Source organism: Panthera pardus, unplaced genomic scaffold (assembly GCF_024362965.1).
Source record: "Panthera pardus isolate Hobbes unplaced genomic scaffold, ASM2436296v1 HiC_scaffold_24, whole genome shotgun sequence".
Classification (NCBI taxonomy): Eukaryota; Metazoa; Chordata; class Mammalia; order Carnivora; family Felidae; genus Panthera; species Panthera pardus.
The window spans coordinates 13,667,770-13,688,831 of NW_026526810.1; the positions used below are offsets into that span (position 1 = coordinate 13,667,770).

Here is a 21,062-nt window from a genome sequence, read left to right on the forward strand (position 1 = left end):
TTTCTGGGGAGTCAAGAGTTATATGCAGATTTTCAACTATATGAGGGTCAGCATCCCTAACCCATGTTGTTCAATGGTCAGCTGTAATTACAATCCAAACACTATAGAGATCAACAGCCCGTAGGATTGATATCATAGAATACTGAGGCCTAGGATTTAATCCCCGCCAGGGGAAAAAAAATGGAACACAGCCCCCAACTTTTACCATAAGCAGAAGCATATTCACCAAATTATTTTAGAAGGAGATGTCAGGCATAGACTCTGGGTATTAGTATTCTGATGCTACAGAGTGGTTCATTTGCAGTAGAAAAATAAATAAACCCCGGTCTCTTCTCTCTGCAGCTCTCCTCACAGAGATTCATTCCAGCAATAATTGACATTTAAAAATATCCATCTCATTGCCACTTTTCTCTCACAGAAGAAATACACTTTTCTGCAGGGAAGCTGCAAAGAATCATGACGAGTGTATTCACTTAAATGGCAGTCCCATTACACTGCAGATGAGCGAGCACAATCGGAAAGAGAGTGAGATGTCTTGTCTATTGCAGCTGACTTTGATACTCTAATAGTCTTTCAGGATACGTAAAAATCCCACTAGGTCTTTTTTGGGCTCAAAAGAAAAAAATGCCTTATACCTTAGAGGCACAAACAGAATTGCCCTGCGGTTCCATCAAAAAGCAACGACAGCCCCAGTTTCATTTAGATAAAACTTCAAGAGGCCAATTTCACGCTGGACAGTTCTGAGAGGCTGGATGGACTGCACTGGCTGGTTGACCCTGGGCTCCCAGAAGATCAGAATGTCACCACAATTTGTGAGACCCATTCCCCATAAGAACATCTCTCTTCACAAGCTACCCTTGCTGCCAATTGCAAAAAAATCTCCTCCCTTCCCAGTATCCCCTAAAATTCTTCAGTATTTTCATAGCTAAGGGTAGCTGAGAAATCTATATGGGATGGCTCAGTCAGTTAAGCATCTGACTCTTGATTTGGGCTGACTCTTGATTTGGGCTCAGGTCATGATCTGACGGTTTGTGGGTTAGAGCCCTGCATCTGGCTCTGTGCTGGTAGTGTGGAGCCTGCTTGGGATTCTCTCCTCTCTCTGTCCCTCCCCTGCTCGTTCTCTCTCCCCCTCCCTCTCTCTCAAAAATAAATAAATAACCAAAAAAATGAGTCTAAACAGAAAATCAAACAGGGGGTGCCTGGGCGACTTAGTCGGTTAAGCATCTGACTCTTGATTTTGGATCAGGTCATGATCTTGTGGTTCATTAGTTCGAGCCCTTCATCAGACTCTGTGCTAGTGGCAGGGTCTGCTTAGGATTTCCTCTCTCTCCCTCCCTCTCTCTACCCCTCCCCTGCTCACATTCTCTCTCTCTCTCTCTCTCTCTCTCTCTCTCTCTCTCTCCCCCTCCCTCCCTCCCTCTCTCAAAATAAAACAAATAAACATTTTTAAAAAAAGCAAACGAGATTGAAAAGGCCTCGTTGAGAGCATAGAAGTAAATTCATAAACATTAAAGACTGACAATTAAGGAAAAGTTAGAAAAATACTCATTTATTCTTATGCCCAAATGCGTTACAAGTCATGCAGTTCCTGCAACATTTCCCCCTCTACTTCCTTGGAGAGGGGCTGATTATTCTAACTCTTTTTTTTTTTTTTTTTTTTATTTATTTTTGAGACAGAGAGAGACAGAGCATGAACGGGGGAGGGGCAGAGAGAGAGGGAGACACAGAATCGGAAACAGGCTCCAGGCTCTGAGCCATCTGCCCAGAGCCTGACGCGGGGCTCGAACTCACGGACCGCGAGATCGTGACCTGAGCCGAAGTCGGGCTCTTAACCGACTGAGCCACCCAGGCGCCCCTATTCTAACTCTTAAATGCCTTATGAATGTGCCACCCTCCCTACCCCCAAAGTGACCACACAATCCAGCCAGGACATGTGTGACAAGAAAAATCCCCAATACAATGTGAGGTGAATTCCTGCCCATGAATAGCACAGTGCTTATGGGGAGTTACCTAATGTAGGATAGAGGCTGGATTAGCAAGTAAAATAAAGGCAGCTGCCTTGACTTACAAAAGAAGGCTCTTTCAGTAGCTCCAAACAGCAGGCCTTGCGTCTTCCTACTGCCCCAGAGGCAAAACAGTGGTTTGGGACCCGGTCTTGAGGCTCTGGTATCCCAATTCTGCCCCCTCTGATCTTCGTCTTTATCCTCAGATTGGCACAGAACTTCCCCACTGGGAAATCCCAAATTACTTCTCTCATTTGGAAGTCCCCAAGCCACTACTTCCCTCCATATGACACTCTGGACTGCTGACCAGTGCTGCCCTATCCAAGCCCATGGATGCATAAGAACCCACGGAATCCATCAGAAGCTCAGACCTGCTCTGGCATCAAGACACAGAGACAATTCCTGGTCCCCAGCTGCCTAACCTCCAACAACAGTCTCCTCTCCACCCTGCTCTCCAAACATACCCCAACCCATACACCAGCTTCTCCACAACCCAGCCACTAGGGTATATTTGGTCCAGGAAAAAGAACACCTACTCATCTTTAGTCAGAACAAATCTCCTACAAGTGTCCCCTCTACCAGGCAGCCAGCTGGCACTGGGGCTACAAAGACCTATGCAAATCTGCTGCTACAGGTCCTACGGGGCAAGAGCAAGCCAAGGGCTGACCGTGGGTCAGGGGGATCAGGGCCGCAGAATAGCTTCACCCACAGGGCAACAGCAACACGGAGCCATCCCTCATCCCTGAGAAGATTAGGAGGGCTCTTTCGGATCAAAGTTAGAGTCTTCCTCTCGGCGTCCTGATATTTCACAGTGGTGCACTTCTAATTAGACACAATGTCGCCCAAGTTTGATAGTGAAAGGTTGCAAATGGCATTTATTGTTGGTGATATACATTGATTTTTGATATAAATAGGAATCTAGATAAGAGTTTCACAAATAAATGACTGAAGCTGGTTTGGACTACAGTTTTCAGAAGCACTAGTATAGTGAGGAGGAGATGGGGGGAGGTTGTGATACTGCTGTCTCAGGGGTGACAGGGAAAGACGTCCATTCTAGGCAATATAAGCACTCCGCAGTGAGCCCAGTGCTCACGGGCTCCTTGGCTGTGAATCAAGCCCCAGCCTCAGACTCCCTGTGTGGAGGCTCGCACTGAATTACACATCCCAGCATCCCAGGAAATAAAGAACCGTGGCAGATGCCCAGATCCACCTGAAGTGTGGCATCCCTCGAGGAAAATAATTCCATTTCACACATGTCAGAAGCAAAACCGCACTCCATGCAAGGCGACCTCATATTTCTTACCGAAAACAAGTGGGTTGGTAATGTCCCCCAAAACCTCCTGGTGATGAAATCTTTCTGCAATAAAACAGAAGGAAATAGAGGAAATTACTTGGGTTTCAGAAAAGATACGGGTGATCACATAGCGCTCCTGCAAGTATAGACATCTGAACGAGTGAGAGGTTTTGAATTACCTGTAAAAGTGAACCGGTTCTCATTCTAATGAGACCATCACAAATGACCAGAAACAAATTAAAATGTTTCTTTAGCCATTCCTCACATAATTATTGCCTTAAGAACATCATGTTGGGCAACTAAAGCAATGGCTTGTGTATCACTCTGTAAGAAGAGGCCTCCGCATTTTAATGAAGCTCCTCAAAGCCCTCATGAATATGTATTTCCCCACAACAAAGCTTGACCCCACTAGTGTGCAGAACCGGTATTCTGGGACACTTTCAGAGGGAGGTAGGTGTGCCTGTGGGGGCTGGGGAGATGAAGACAGATTAAAAGAAAGAGAAAGGAAAGCGGGCCACTGCTCATTTCCTCTGCTCAGATTCACAGCCCACCCCTCCTCATGGGCAACGGGGTGTCAAAAAGAGAACAGAAAACAGGCCATCAGGTTTCACACTCCTCTTGGACAGACAGCTTTGCAAATGAAAGCTGAAGAGAAAGTCTAATAGGTTCAAGGGCTCAAGGCAAGGCCCTGGGTTAGATCAGGAATTCAAGGTAGGGGCAGCAGACAACCCAGAGAAGCTGGAAGCCCAGGATGGTGCAAGAGGAGGGGGATTTATTGGTCTTATATATCAAATCAAAATTCCTCTTTTCCCAATACTGTATGTTAACCATACTGGAATTAATTTTTTTTTAATTCCTCTTCTCCCTCCAATTTGGCTAAAGACAGAATGCGTTATAAAGGAACGTCTTTGTTCCTTTCAAAACCACAGCAATGGCAGCCTCTTCCCCGGGTCCTTGTCTGCTGGGAATAGAAGGTCCAAGAGCATAGCATTTCATGAATAGCTGTGCTGGCTGGACAGTTCACCTTCAGTCTGGTCCTGAAGTCACAGGGGATGACATCATTCCTAGGGGGGAAGGTAATATGGTCTTGCTATTGGCACAGGCAGACACTGGCTTCTACTGTATCACAAAGGTCTAACCTGGAACCAGGGTTGACACTTTTTTAATGAAAACTGACAGTCATTCTCATTTCCCTAGACAGACATTTCTAGGAGTGGGTTTTAATTAGGGAATTTGGGGGAGTTCCCTGCCACCCCAAACTGGCCCACTGCAGATGCCTCTAGTTCAGACATTTTTAAAAATGACTAGTATCCCTTAGAAGGCCACAGGTACCTCCCTTTTGGCCAAGCCATTTGTATATCTGTAATCTGCTGGTCTCTGCTCAGAGGGAACTTGACATTCACACAGTTGTTCAAATTCTTCCAAAGGGTATGGTGCTTTCTGCTGCCTTTTTTTTTAAGTTTATTTATTTCTTTTGACAGAGAGAGAGAGAGCATGAGTGAAAGCAGGGAAGGGACAGAGAGAAAGGCAGAGAGAATCCCAAGCAGGCTCTGTGCTGACAGCATGGCTGCATCCCAAGAACTGTGAGACCATGACCTGAGCAGAAACCAAGAGTCAGATGCTCAACTAACGGAGCCACCCAGGTGCCCCTTCGGTCGCCTTTCAAATCCCCTTACATTGTTGGCCTCAGCTTCATCATGTGCAAAAGTAGACAATAAGTTCGATCTTAAACGTGGCTGGGAAAGCGCAACAAAGCCCCCAAAACGCTGCCTGGGAATACATTACCATCAAACGGTATTTCCTTTTTTACCCCCAAATCCCACCATTCCAGGACTTCCAAAAAGAGGTGATTTCAGGGTCAGAGCACATACTAAATGCTATGTCCAGAGGCAAGAACACTTCACTGGTGGTCGTAAGACAGGGCCTCCATTCTGCACTCTGCTACAAGTTGGCTCTGTGAACTCAAGCAGGTCAGTGAGAAAGACCTTGGTCCTCTCCCAGAATCCACCACTCTAGCAGTTTTGATCAAGAGGGCTGCATGGAAGAGCCTAGAAGCCTTGGTCTACTAGCACAGGCTGGAATTCTCCCCACATGTCCACGGTGTCCTCCCCTCCCCTCTCAGAGGTCTACAGCTACCTGCATTGTCCAGAGCCACTGTGGGCCTATGGAAGTGTCCTTCTGCCCACAAGTCCAGCTTCTGCCACTCCCAGCCCAGAAGCAGCTCAGGGAAACTCAGAGCCTGCCTTCAGGCTCAGCTGGGCTTCCCTGCTCCACCTGGAGGAAGGAGCCCCAGCTCACTCACTCGCTCGCTCTTTTTCTCTCTCTCTGCCTGCCCTCAGTCTGCAAGTCTCCCAAGAGGACAGAGTCTCATTCATAGGTAGCCCGAGCATCCCCCACATGCTCCACACAGATTCCCAACAGAGGCACAGAATCGCCAAACTGCCTTGGAAAAAAGGCAGAGCTCTGCACTTTACATAATGCTCTTCCATAGGAGGAAACAGGCCCACATCTTAATTCAATTTAGAATCGGTTTTTAAATGTCTATTTATAGGCATCACACAAGTACCCCTTGTGGACGGTGGAGGAATCAGGGCTCCGGGCTCTGGTCCACCACTATTCATTAGCATTCTTTTCATGTCTGTCTTCTCTAATTTCCCCAGCAGCTTTTTAACTCAATAGCAAGGTCACCTACCACTTGGACCCAGCACCACTTTCCATTTTCTCCGAAGAAAAATATGAATTTTCTCTTCCGTGCAGCAGTGCCCTCTCCCTGTCCTCTCAGGGCCCCTTGCCTGCATTGGCTGAAGCAGGGTTGTGTTATTTTGGTGAACTGTGTCTCTGGACAGACAGTTTACCTTAAAAAAACCAACAAAGTCACGAGCACCGAGACCTGGGAAGGTCCTTGGGGGTCAGCTGGTCCCTGCTGGCTCTGAGTCCCTCACCTGGCCAGGCACATCCAGGGAGGGCCTGCTCCATTCCAGCAGCTGGAATGAACACAAAGGGTCACCTACAAGTTCGGAACAGCCACGCTTTTCTTCTCAGCCATGTTTGGCCAAACACACATCCCATCCTCTTTTCTAGCCTCTCTGGAGGCATTGAGGGCCAGGTTACTTCCCCTGTTCATCTTGGCCGTTTGTGATTAGACAGAAATCTGAGAGTCTGCTCTTCTTCAGGCAATGCACAATCATTTTTGGAATCATCTCCTACTTCTTAGCAAGACTCAGGGTGGAAATGAAGTACACAGGTCTCCCTGTAAGATTTAAACACTCCACTTTCCAAGTTGTTGGCCCACCCACAAGTTATTTCGGGTGGGTGGGGGGAGGGGGAGAGGGGGAGGTTATCATGTATTCCAGCTTCCCAGGGGAGATGTGAAATACAAAGCCACAGGAGCCTGGGAGATGCCATGAAGGCTCTTTCTGTCTGCATGCTGACAACTGGATTCTCCAGGGTCCAGAGACCCCAGACCTTGGAACCAAGTACAGAAGGAAAGGCAGGCCCTGGCCTGAGGCACTGAATCCACAGCAGAATGCAGGCACAGAGAATACTTCCAATAAAGAGCCCTCCAGCAGCCTGACTTCAAATACCACAAGGCTCGGCTCTCTTATGACTGCTGTTGCTGAGGCAGTTGGTATTTGGTTTCAGGATTAATTAACTTTCTCCCAGGATGCCCACTGCAACCTGCCATTGTGGGTTCTCTATTATGTGGCATGCACATTCCTGGCAATCAATTGGATCTCTGATCAAACAGAGCCTTTGAAATGCCACGTTTTCAGACACTCAGGAGGTAAACAGAAATCCTAAATATTGCCTAGAGTGGACAGTTCATAAATTTGATGATTGCCTTTGATATTAGGTCAGGGGAGGCGATGGGAGGCCCCAAATCCACAAACCATCCTCAGGGCTCCTTAGTGACTCAGGTGGTTGGGGAGGAGGCCCGAGACAGGAAGCTACTTAAGAGAACCTCGATGAGCCTGGATAGAGCAGCACGTGCTAGCCTCCACCCAAAGCAGGAGATGCTAGTCCTGGAACACACAGGCCGATGCTGTGCTGGGGGAAGCAGGTGTCACAACCAATCTGTATAAGCACTTCCTTGGCAAAGTTAAGGCAACACTCACAGTTTCGTGGACTCTCAGACTTGGAAGGTGTCCTGGGAGGATGCCTGGCTCAGAGGCGGACAGAGGTGGATGTGTCCAGCACAGAGGCAGGAAGGTTGATCTTAGAGCCTTACAAACTGGCCAGGGACCTGCACAGCAGTATCACCACCCCACTGTCATAGTAGCATTTCTTCCTCCAGCAGACCTGAGAGCTACACCTACAGTTCCTTGAACCAAAGAGGCAACCCAGCGCTTTGCAAGAGGCTGGGCCCTGCGTACACGGGTTTGGGGATCTTATGGTATGTTGGGGTTGGGTTGTAGAACAAGTAGAATTTGATGAGCAAACTCAGATTCAATGAAATACATGCTGATGGAAGACTGTGGTCACAGTGAGCAGAGGACCTGGGAGAGGGCTGGGAAGGGTCTGCACAGAGCACAGTGGCCAGAATGATAGGGGAAGGGTCAGGGTGTATCACAGGCAGAGTGCACCAGCTGCACACTGTAGCCAGCTTGAGTGCAGCTCTTTCTAGTACCAGCCCAGTGGCTGCAAAGCCAGGTATTCCATGGGACTGTCAACACCTCTGCATAACAGAGAGCACGTGGCCTTCATGGGCCAGCCCAGGTGACCATGGGGCTCATCTGCACTGGGCTGTCTCACAGAGTGGAACAGGCAGCTGGCAGAGGTCAGCATCTGGCAGATAAGCTGCTGAGTGAGGAGGCCTCCTGGGACCTGGGACTGTAGCTCCCCCAAGCTGCCCTGAGGGGGATGCGGCATGAGACAGCCCAGCATCCCCACAGGTATGGCTGGAACCACAGGATAGGACTTTGTGGGGGTGAGGATGCTCCCCAGGTTTAATGTGAGGCTGGAGCAAGGGGGGTCTGCCACTTCCTGATGAGAAGGACACACAGGGACAGTGCTAAGTTGGGCACAGCAGGGTCCTTCCAAGGGAAAGTAAGAGGTCCCTAAGGAACCATTTCAAGTACTGGCCCCAGACCAATTACAGTGAGAACACAGGAGCTGGGCTCAGAGAGGGGCTCCAGGTCCTCAGAGCCAGATAACAAAAGGATGTAGCCCAGGTTATGGTGGGAAGGGGGCTGGGGAAGGGGAGGGAGGTGGGCAGTGATGGTAAGGTTGGAGGATTTTCCAGCTTGAGTGGACATGAATAGACTGTTTACAAATAAAAATCTCAAAATTCTGAATAACTGAGCCCCCTACTAGCTGCAAGGTAAAGTCTTCAAATGCTACTAACTCCATTTATAAACACCAGCATGTATTATTTTTCTCCTGGGCAGGAAGCTGCATCTTTAGAATAAAGAGCTCAAACCTTGAGATTCTCGTTTGAGCAAATGTTTTGGGAACAAACTGGATTTAAAACTCTGTCTTCAAAGGTCTTGAAGTTTTAAACAACAATGGTTTCATCTGAGAAGGTGGCTTCTAAAAATGCTATTAAAAAGAATTAATTATTGGGGCACCTGGGTGGCTCAGTCGGTTAAGCGTCCGACTTCGGCTCAGGTCACGATCTCACGGTCCGTGAGTTCGAGCCCCACGTCGGGCTCTGTGCTGACCGCTCAGAGCCTGGAGCCTGTTTCAGATTCTGTGTCTCCCTCTCTCTCTGCCCCTCCCCTGTTCATGCTCTGTCTCAAAAATAAATAAACGTTAAAAAAAAATAAAAAAAAAGAATTAATTATTAGGAGTCACCTACAAATTGCTACCAACGAAATGGCCAAAACTCTCCATTCATGTAAGCTTATCTTTCAGTCTGGAGGTGACAGGCCACGGAGAATGAGCCACATTCTACCACCAGATTCCTTGGTTTGGGAAGATCCTCATTCCCTGCTCCAGATTCCAACACAGAGACTCTCTATACGTGATTAGTTTCCACAATAGGGACTGTTCTTTCAAGGTGATTATTTGTTTCCTCTCCATGGGGCCCATGAGGCCACCCCGACGGCAGAGTTGGGGGTACAGACATGGATTATTTCGATCCGTTTCAAAACCTAGAAATTTGCTCTAAGCCAAAACTGGCTCTAACATCCAATATCGCAAACTTACTTTTCCCACATTTGCTTTTATGTAAAATCCTCTGAGGCTCTACCAAATAAACCTGAGAGTTCCTTACATCAGTATTGATCTAATTTATTCATGTTGGGGTTGAAACTAAAGGTGACCAGATCCAACCATGTTTTAATCTCAATAGATCTGCCCTTGAGCAGCTGATGGCATTCCATGGACAGACACATGGCTCCCAGGGCTCCCAGATTTACCCTGTAACATCTGACCTGTTTCTCTGATGATTCTTGGTATTAAACAGAGTCCTGTGTTTGGAGTTCTTGCCTGGCTTTGTGGAATGAGAGAAAAGTGCAACACTGAGGTATGAAAACCAGAACGCAGTGCCAAGGCTGTCCATGTGACAGCCAAAAGTGGTGCCGTTAGAGACAAGGGTGAAGGGCAAAGGGAGGGCTGGCAGGGAGGGTTCAGGCAGGTCTGCACAGACCCAAGAGATGCAGGGGAGGGTTCAGAGGCGCCTTCCAAGCCTGCATCTGCCGGGCTCTCCTCATTATTATTCTCTCCTAGGCAAATGAGGCTTCTATTTTTGCTGCAAGGAGTCTGCTGCCTTCCAATTCCCCCACGTCCCCTGGAGGGAGGCTGGGATTTCGTGTTCTATTCAAGCAGCTCAGGGATGCTGAAGGGAGGGTCATCCAGACGGCTGAGAGCCAGAGAGAAGCACTGCCTGCCAATCTTATCAAATGAGGACACAGTGCTTGAGAAAGCTCTGGGCAAGGTGATGATGCATGTACGTGGTCTGGCATGACCATGCAGGGCACATCCGGGTTTATTTGGCCCATACCATGCTTCCTGAAACAGGCACTAACTGTTTCACAGATGTGAATCTTTTAATCACCCCCATTTTACAGATGAGGAAACTCATCTGTACACAAAAGGCACACAAAAGTTATTAAGTGGTGTGCCTAAGGCCACAGAAGAAATTCTGCAGCTGGAACTTCATCCTGGCAGCGTGGCCCAAGAACCCATGCTCTTAGTTCCCACATTTTGTTGGTACGCAGAAATGGGAAAAGATGTTTATAATACATAAATCAGATGAAGGATGAAATGATGGATAAGAAAATTCAAAAAAGGGACAAAAGGTATGAACCAGTAATTCACAGAATAAAAAATACATGAAATAAATATACATCAATATAAGAAAATAAATCCATGAAAAGAGGTGCAACCTCACTGATAGGCAGAGAAATGCAAATTAAGACCCGCTGCAGAGGCCACTTTCACCCATCAGACTGACAAAAATTAAAAAACATCTGATAATACCAAGAGGTATCAAGGACAAGGGGAAGGGGAGCCCACACACCACTGGTGGGAACATTCATTAGTAGGCCCACTTGGGAAAACAACGTGGCCACTTCCAGAAAATGTAAAGATTCATACGTTCTATCCTGTGGCAATTCCAGTCCTTGCTACATATTCTAGACAAATCCAGCTCATGGCCACATAGAGACACACACATGAGTATTCTTAGCAGCCTTGTCTGTAGCAGCAAGAAACTGGAAACCATCTGAACATCCACCAATGGAGAAAGAATAGAGTGTATTATGTTCCTACAATGAAATGCCACACAGCAGTGAAAAGGGATAAGGTCCAGCTACATTTTCACGTGGATGAAACTCACAGATATAATGTGAGGCAAAAAAAAAATAAAAGGGCAAGCTACAAACACACACACACACACACACACACACACACACACACACAATTTGATATGATTTACACAATGCTTAAAAACATGCAAAAATAATTGGCATAGTGACACTGACTAATGCAGTAAGATAAAACGTGCACCAAAACTCTAATAACTCTAATACCTCTGCATGGGAGACAAAGAAATGCAATCAGGAAGGGGCTCCAGGTATACTGGTAATTATGACAGTTTAAAGTATGTCCACTAATTCTTTTTCACTCCCTTCAAAAGGTGGAGCCTAATTCCCCTCTCTTTGAGTGTGGACCGGGCTTAATAACTTGGGTCTAGAGAACAGAACAAGGCAGAGATGATGACATGTGGCTAAGGAGTCTAGGTCATAAAGGCACTTCAGGGTTCTCGAGACTCTTGGATCACTCGCTCTGAGGCAAGCTGCCCGCCATGTTGCAAAAGAGCACTGTGGAGAGACTCCATGGAAAAGAACAGAAGCCTCCCGCCCACAGCCATGTGAAGTAATCCCAAAAGTGGATCCTCCACGAGCGCCTGGGTGGCTCAGTCAGTTAAGCTTCCGACTTCAGCTCAGGTCGTGATCTCATGGTTTCTGAGTTCGAGCCCCGCACTGGGCTCTGTGCCGACAGCTCAGGGCCTGGAGCCTGCTTTGGATTCTGTGTCTCCCTCTCCCCCTGTCCCTCACCCCTCAAAAATAAATAAACATTAAAAAAAATTTTTTAATAAAATAAAAAAAAAAGTCATCTCATACCTCAAGATGACTATGGCCCTGGCCCACACCTTGACCCTGAGACAGAATCATCCAGCCACGCTGCTCCCAGATGGACTGTATGTGCGAAGTATCAAATGCTCACTGTCTTACGCCGTAAGTTTTGGCATAATTGGTTACACAGAAGTACAACCAATATAACAATATTCTTTACTTTAACTGGGTTGTGGATACACAGGTGTTCAGGTACATAATTCTTTTTACCTTTCTGTATGTCAAATATTTTATAATGAAAATTTAATCCAAAAGAGCTGAGTTAGGTCAACACTGGCTAACAGGCAGAAACAGTGGATGGTAAAAGACACGGAAGATGATAGGAAAGCACATCACCCTCCTGGGTGACCAAGGAATAGCTTCTCTCCTCAGGAGCATAAGGAACATAGAAAAGTGCCATCTAAAGTGGAAAGTCATGGGTCCTGGTCGGTGGTGGGGAGAGGAGGCAGAAGGATTTGCTCTATTAACATTAAAATAGGGAGTCTTGTTAGGCTAAGAGAGAATATGCCCTGGGGCCCTTGGGTGGCTCAGGCCTGGGTTAAGCACCCAACTTTAGCTCAGGTCATGCATGATCTCACGGTTTGTGGGTTCAAGCCCCGTGTCAGGCTCTGTGCTGACAGCTCAGAGCCTGGAGCCTGCTTCAGATTCTGTGTCTCCCTCTCTCTGGCCCCTCGCGCGCGCTCTCTCTCTCTCTCTCTCTCTCTCTCTCTTTCTCTCTCAGAAATGAATGAACATTAAAAGAAAAATTTTTTAAATAATTTTTAAAAATATGCCTGAGCCTGAGAGGCAGGCCAGCAGGGATAAGGGGGATGTGGGAGCAACACCCAGGGTGGTCCACCTCCTCAACTGCTCCTCCCAGGTCTTGATGCCACCAGAGAAGGGCAGGGTTGCCCAGAAGCCAGGATCTGGGCCCCATCACGTCTCTCTGTATCTGTCTTCCTCTCTCTGACTTCAGCTTCCAGAAAAAACAAATGTGCATTCCTTACAAGCAGTTGGGCTGGTCAGAGTCAACTGATCCAGTAAAAGCAGTCAGAACCAGTTACATCTGGCAGAACCAAAGCATATCAATCCCGAGGAACCACCATAAGTACTTCAGACCACTTATTTTCAATCCTCTTTAAGAGCCTAAATCCCCCATCTCACAACTTGTGCTGTTTTCTGCAATTTACTCATTCAAAGAAGTCTGTCCAAAATCCATTTTAATTGAAACAACCACTTTTCTTGCTATGAAGTGACAGCTGAAGCAACAATAATGCTTAATATATATTCCATGCTTGCTTTCCTTCTTAAAAAAAGCAACAACAACAACAAAAACCACTGTCAAGATGACAGAAGGGCGTAGCGCTCTCCTTTCGACCTTGAGTTGTTGGGAAAATGGCCACTGGGAATCTGGGTCTGCTGCGCTTGTGCTCAATACTCACCACTCTCTGCCTGGCCCTTGTGAACAAAGGGAGGGAGACGACGTGGTGAGAACTAGAAGGAGTGAGGGGAACATGTGTGGTGTTGGAGGTGCCGGTGAAAGCATCAGAGATGGTACAGGACAGGCAGACGCCCCTGTGTGTCAGCTGTCACCTTGCAGGGCGGGCAGACTGGACAGGCCAGGCTCGGCCACTCAGGACCAGGACACCCCAGGGCCTCCCTCTTTCCCCGGCCAGTTAAGGCCTGGCTCAGACAGGAGCCCACACGGTGTGATGCCCCCCAGGTTTCCCTGCCACAGCCACCTCAAGCTCAGCCCTGAACCCCACTAATGAGGTATCAGAGAACCGAGCTACACAGCATCCCAGGCCGTTCTTCCACGCCCCAGAGATGGCAGGGGACAGTGAGACGGCCAGGCTTCTGAGTCTGAGACCCAACTTCAGATCCTGCCTCTGCTTACGAGCTGTGACCACAGTGTGTCCCTCCCACTGCCCTGAGCCTCAGAGGCCACATGAGAAACAGAGAAGGCTTCACAGGATCATAAAGCTCCCTCAGTCCCTCCTCAGCCTTCAGGACAGAAAGCAGCCCTCCCTGGGAGGAAATCAAGACAGAGGCCAACTCGGGGCCCAGGGGTACGTGCTGGAGCAGGACTCAGTAGCTCTGTAATCTTAAGCCTCAGTGTCCTCGGCCATGAAATGGGGATAATAAGAACTGCTTGTAAACCTGCATGGTGGGATTGCTGTGTGGCTTACAGGAGGTGCCAGCAGGTACTCAGTGAGAAATTCATGCTGGCTCTTGTTATAAAGCCATTGGAGCCCTGCTGCCCTGGAGCCAGCCCCACTCCCTCTCTCACCCATCCCCCAGTGCCCCCAGAAGGAATGTATCAGGTACGTGTTTACCACCCACTGTGAGCCCCTCAGAGGGAGGACCCCAGACCCAGGTCTGCCTTCACGGCACCCAGCACAGCACCTGGTACGTAGGAAAGGTTCCAGAACCCCCACCCATGCCTCCTCTGCAGCCCTTGGCAGCCCTTCTCTAATGAGCTGGCAGCATGCCTCACAGCAGAGCATGAAAGTCGGGGTGCTCTCCCAGGATGTGCCATTTTTCAGAGAGAAAGCTCAGTAACTCAGACAGAGGCAAGTTCCTGGGGCAGGTCAGGGGGCTCCCAGTACCCCTTATACCTCAGCAGGACCCTGGCCCAGGGGTAGAGGCTGCAGAGTGGCCTGGGTGCTCTGGGTCACAGAGTCCCACATTACTACTCTGAAACCCCCTTGTGCACATCCCTCCCCAGTCATGGGTTTCCCAAAAGACAGGATTCTGTTGTGGTGGCACTGGAGAGAGGTCCTCCACCTCGTGGGTGAAGGAGCTCAGCTGCCTCAGAGCTGTCCCCAGACCAGGCCCCTCCAACCCACCCTGGGTTGCTCCCTCACATGCTACTGGTGAGGACTGAGTCCTCATGGAGGTCACCTGTTCTCTGTACCACATACCCCGGGGGCTTCTGCACCCCACAGCAGCCTCTATGAGAAAAGTTAAAGTCGAGTCTGGGTTTTTAAGTATGCTAGAAGAGACTCTAGAAAATAATATATCAGCAGAAGCTGAAAGGAAACAAAACTGGCCCCCAAACTGCACATCAGAACAGGATCTTTAGCAATGTTAACACTAAAACCAATGACTCACCACACATACACCACCAACAACCAGCCTCTCATCAAAAAAACAAATGCAAAGAAATGAATTTCAATTTCAAAATAGGGCTCTACTCAAGCAAGGATCATCCTGCATTTCCCTCCCCACACAACAGCTGAGCAAAACACACAGGGAGATGGGGGCTGGGCTGGAGCTGTCTGCAGACATGTTCTACCAAACCTCAGACTTCTGGCAGGTAATCCAAGCCCACCAAAAGACGGGAACAGTGTGGTCACTACAGGGTCTGTACAAGGGAATCCCACAACCAGCTTGCAGAGTGAGGACACGAGTAGGCAATGGGCAATGACTTCAGTTTCATGAACTTCTCCCCGACCCTGATAAACCCATGCCCTTTAGGTGCCAGGACTTTAACCCACATGCAAGGCTGCCTTTGGTTTAATGATGTCTTTCATTATCATTTTCATTCTTACCTAAAGAACACTACAACCTGGACTCATCATCAAGGCTGATCGATTACTGAGGTCTCTAATTGTGCTTCTATGGAGCAGACTGGATGCTGGCCCTACAGGTGGGCATGCAATGTTCCCAGGCAGCCTGGTGAGAAAGCTTGCTCTAAATACAACAGCAAAGTGTCCTTCAGATGGTGGTGGTTGTCAAACACCTCTTGCTATTCTCACTTTATCATAGTAATTTGCGGTTTTGTTTTGGTCCCACCTTATCAATTTATTTTCCAAAGGCTAGTCTGCAAATAAGACAGGAGTACTACGGGAACCTAATATAAGTCCTCTATTGTCAAAGCAGAAATAGACACAATCAGAATATTCTTACTACACCAGCCTTGGGATGAAGCTGATGTAAAAGAAGAGAGGGCTGAGAGAAGGAAACTGGACCCATGATACCAAGGTCAAGCTGCTAGATCAAGCCTTGCCTAAAACCATGCGTCCAGACTTTCCAATTACACAACAAAAGTTTATGTTACCATGAGATGGGTTTTCTGTTACATCAAGTGTCTTAACGGATAAGGAAACTGAGGCCCAGGGGGGTAACATGACTTTGCCCAGCCCAAAGAGCAACAGAATGAAAACTCAGGTATGTTGCAGTAAGTCTTGCCTTGTGTCAAAATCCTAGGCTGTGTTCATTGTGATTTACACAAAATCCTTAATTCTTTACAAGTGTGAAGACAGGTCAGCTAGTCAAGCCTTACATAATCCAAATCTAGCAGAAACTACATTTAACTCAACCAGATCTTTTTTACTTTTCCAAAACCAACAGGGCAGGCCTAAATGGTCAGTGGGATTCTACCAAGCATGCAAGATAAATAGCATAATTTACATCTAACATTTCTGTACCACCTCCCTCTCTCAGACAGCTCTGACCCTGGCTCACACTTTTGTGCTTACAGAAAACCTCAAGGCAGCTCTCAGACAGAAGTGTTCTCTTAATTGACCTCATTAATACGCACTGCTCTGGTGATCGGCTGGCTATGGTTGTGTTGGCTTGCCTTTTCTTTCTCTTTCCTGTCTTTCTTCTTTCCCTCTCTCTCCACCTCCTCCTCCTCCATCTTCTTTTCTCTCTCTCTCTCTTTTTTCTTTTTCTGATGCAAAGGCCCAAGGAAGTATTAGCAAAACCATGTCTTAACACCCCTGTCTGCTTTAGACCTGACAATCCAGAGGTAGGTGACTTTCTCAGAGTCACAGCCTGAGCCAAGCCTACAAGGTCAGAGAACCCTGGTTCATTTCACCCTACACTGAGCCTCCCTCCCAAGAAACTGTGCCACAGAGAACACCATCTGCTCACCCAAGCCTGGTGACCAGACGCAAGTCTGGCCTCTGCCCAGGACCCGGGTGACGTCAGGGAAGCAGGAGCTCCCAGTTGCCCATGGCCCCTCCAGGTCTCCACAGAGCAGTCATCCACACTGAGAGGAGCCCACCACACTTGGGATACATGCAGGGAAGGAAGAAGGTTCCAGAAGAGTTTTCTGCTTCACAATGGCCCCACAGGAAAAGTCCACAAGCAGCAATGATGAAGGTTCTGGAAACCCACAAGGAGTCATAAGCAACCTTGGGCAGCTGTGCCCTGAAGTCTCTTGAGTCTGCCTGTCCTCCATCACAGAGTGTCCGTCCTGCTCTCTCCCCCATCCAGTTGCCTCTTGTACCTCACTAGCCTTTCCACGGGCTCAAACTGGCTGGTTGGAGTCTGGCCCACTCCTGGCCACATCCCTGCCCACCCTGCCACCTTAGTCTCACCTCTCCTGAGCCACCCAGGACTGTCACCCACTCCTCCCACAGCTCTGTAGCATATGCTAGAGCTGTGTGTAGCTCCCCCCCAAACCCTGGGGTGGGTAACACAAGGAGACAGTATGTCTCCCCCTTCCGTGTCCCAGTTCTTCCCTGATGAGGCCTTGGGGAGATGCTCGTCCTGTTTCTGATACAAACAGGCAACTCGCTTTCCATCCTTCTTAGCTGCATTGGAAAGTGATGCTGAAGGTGGTCTCCCCAAAATGAAGAGCAAACATCTCACCCCCGAGGAGAGAAGGTGGGTCCTGCCAAGACCTCCTCCACTTTGTGCCAGCACCTGAGCCCAGCCCAGGGCTCCCACACACTGACACTATTAGCAGCCACTTTTGTTCAAGTGTGACCCTCAGGTGGCACAGCTGTGGGGGCTGGGCAGCAGGTACTGAGGGTGGGGTCGGCCCTCCTGACACAGACAGCATATGCCTACCCACTAGAGCTTGATGGACAAATGGACAGACCAACCAACACAAGACTTGCTCCAGGAACTGACATCCGGGGAGGGCTCGCATGGTAAGGCAGGAGTGAGCCCAAGACCGCCAAGTGAGGACCCACACTGGACCCACACAGCCATCTGCCAACAGAGATGGGAGGGGGTATCAGGAGGATTTGACAAGAAGAAACACAGGGCTCCCCCTCAAGAGAAGAGTTCCCCCCAACTTCCCCACCCTGCACTCCCAGAGAAGCCATGCTACCCTGACAACGGCCGGTGATCCTGCAAAGCTGAAGGGCCCTGTAACCCCTGCCACAGGCAGGTGTCAAAAACACTTGGTGGGCAAATCAAATGATATATGCCTGGCCAGGTAGGGGCTGTCTGACTCAAAACAGAACAAAGGCCCAAAGGAAATTCCATTAGACGTTCTCAACATTGAGAGAAATGGACCAGGGCTCAGGAGGGCCACTTGATGCTGAGGGACAGGGGGTGGGGGGCAGAGCAGAATGGCCAATGACAGAAGAGGGCTAGTGAAAGGAAAACTGGGGCACAGGCAGGACCCACAAAAGAAGAGCTAAGGAGAGATCAGGAGAGGAGAGGGGATGGGTTAGAGGAGTAAAAGGCCAGAAGTCCCAGGGCCGGGCAGGAAGTATGGATAGGGAGATATGGGCAGTGCAGTCTGGCAGGCCCTCAGAGCTCTCCTCTCAAATTTCTGGAAAGTTGAGCAGACTGCAGCTCTTGCTCAACCCCAGGCACAGTGAAGCCACAGTGGCTGGAGGGGGTCAGGGCCACAGGATTTTAAGATCTTAACATCCCCTGATTTGGCAAGTGAAGAGCCTTTGCCCTGATCAAATGCTTTGTACCATTAAGCAGTTCAAGTGTTTGGGAAGATGTATCTCAAACTCCCGGTGAGAGCAGAAACCTCTCAACCGCCTGCTACATTTCAGGCTGTAGAGAAGGACACTACATGCTGCTCCATTCCACAGGACAGACCTGCTGGTTATCACAAAGGGACACGAACCTCACATCCAGACCACAAAGATCCTCACAGTTGATGCTGTTACATCTCACAAGCTGCCAAAATAGCTTTCATGATTTAAAGGAAGGTGGGAAGAAAGAATCTTAGAATGTTACAGAACATTAGCAGTATGGCTCACTGTGTGGGCTCAGAATGGGCTTCATGGCCCAACAGCTGGACTTGAGGGTCCCATCATTAAAATACTCCAAGCACCCTTCCAGGGTATACCATGTGCCCAGAGGGTGTAGGAAGCCCTGTAGCTGTCCCTGGCCCCATGAACCTTGGGTGGCATCCCCTTCCCAACAGTTCACAACACTCAGCTGTGTTTCAGAAAACTCCAGAGCTCAGAATGGTAGGCCACCCTGAATAAAGGTGGCCACAGGTATCTTCTTGCTCTCTGTGATGGTGAGGGTGAATGATGCTTACAACTCCCACTCTGCAGCAAGGCAAAGATAAGCTGGGTAAGCGACATGACCAAGCTGGTGGCATACCTGAACCTTCCCTTGGCAAACACTCAAGAGGGACAAGGCTCTCACCTTTGAGTGAGATGGAAAGGGGGCCAAAGAAGGGAGAAAGATGCTAACCCACCAAGCCAGGGCACAGCAGCCCTTCACAAAAGCCTCCACAGCTTGGCCTCACCAGACCCTTTGAGACAGATCTATTCTGTTTCATTTTCCTAGTTTGTCAGCTTTAGATGATGTGGCTCAGAGCAGTCACATAGCCCCTAAGTGTCAGAGCTGGCAACTGAACTGAGGTCTGCCTGAGACCACAGCCCAAGCTATGGATGTGGCAGACTGAGGATGGGGCAGACTGGTAAGCGGGTCCAACCACCCCAACTTTCCACTGTTTAAGAGACATATGGCAGCCAGTCAGTAACATTCTCCTTTCTGTGTGCTTCTCAGCATTTCTGTGCTAGGCATCAAGGCATTTTCTAGAAAGGGTATGTGCCTGACACGCACAAGAACAGAAAGGAAGGCAAAACATGCCATGGTTGGAAGATAGCTCACTTTCCCCAATTCCAGAATGTTCCAAGGACTTGATGTGCTGGATAGAACCTGGAGGTAGCCCCCAGCATCCTGGAAGCTAAGCATGCCCTATGCTTGTTTTCTTAATGAACCAGTGTCTCTCACACACAGCATTCACCACCTTCACAGGATAGTGGGAAGGCTGAATCCCAGGGGACGGAATCATGCTCCCACTTTGAGCATCCAACACAGGGAGCAAGGCCAGAGGGCTATTTATTATTTATTCACTTAGGAGAATCCTGGGGTGGGGCTCACACAGTCACAAATAAGAAAAATGGTAGTGTTGAAGGAAATCCACCAGTGAGGCAAGGTTTATTTCTGCATTCTGAATAGACTTTATTAAAGTCAGAAACTGCCCACAAAGTAACCCACCAGGGCTCCAAGGTGTTACAGGTGAGCTTTAACGAGACCATCAAGGAACAGATCATCTGTCTCATGTGTCCAAAAAACTGAATATTACGGGTCCAAAATAACCTCTCTACTAAAGCCAAGAAAAAATAAAAAATAAGAATGAGAATGGTAAATTTTGGCCAAACTCACTTATAAACATAGACGCAAAAATCCTAAACGAAACAGTAGCTGAGTGCACCCAGTAATTTCCAAGCAAACACCTCATGACGAAATACTGATTCATCCCAACAATGTCAAATTGGTGTACTATTAGAAAAGCTGTTAATGCTATCACATAAGTCACCACATGAAAAGATCATCTCAATTGTGCAGAAAAAACATTTCAGAAAATTCAGTACTCATTCATAATTAAAGAGGGGGGAAAACTCAAAGGAAATGAGCAGAAAAGGTGTTCATGAACAGAAGAGTGTGTCCACAGAAAATATCATGTTGGATCATTAGATATGGCCCCACAGGAAGGAACAAGACAAGAATTCACAGCCTCACTGCTTCTGCCTAACACCGTCCTGTCACTCCTAACCAAAGAAATAAGAAAACACAACAAATCAAAGAATGAGGACTGAACTGGATGAGATCCACCTGGAATTGTTTACAGGGGACATGCTGTCCATGGGGAAAATCTAAGAGTCTATAAACGACTCAGGAAGGTTAATGAACAGCAATACACCAACTCAACAACTATCACAAAAGGTCATTTCCAAAGAAATGCCACTTGGACAGTCGCCAAAAATAGATACCTAGGAATCAACCTAATGTAAAAATACAAGACCTTTATAGAAAAAGACCTATTAACTTTTTTTTTATTTTTTTAACGTTTTATTTCTTTTTGAGAGAGGGAGAGACAGAGCATGAACAGGGGAGGGTCAGAGAGAGGGAGACACAGAATCTGAAACAGGCTCCAGGCTCTGAGCTGTTAGCACAGAGACCGACGCAGGGCTCGAACTC

At 48.2% G+C, this 21,062-nt stretch overlaps 1 protein-coding gene across 6 annotated transcripts in view; it reads right to left on the minus strand.

Moving 5' to 3' along the window:
- APBA2 (amyloid beta precursor protein binding family A member 2) overlaps positions 1–21,062 on the minus strand; it is a 267,756-nt gene that overhangs the window by 121,582 nt on the left and 125,112 nt on the right. For 5 of the 6 annotated variants that reach the window (XM_053888783.1, XM_053888784.1, XM_053888786.1 and 2 more), the window contains one exon: positions 3,307–3,360. The exons of the other annotated variant lie outside the window; for it this stretch is intronic. The gene's annotated coding sequence lies outside the window, so the exon portion shown is untranslated. The remainder of the gene's footprint in view (positions 1–3,306; positions 3,361–21,062) is intronic. 6 annotated transcript variants of the gene reach the window in all.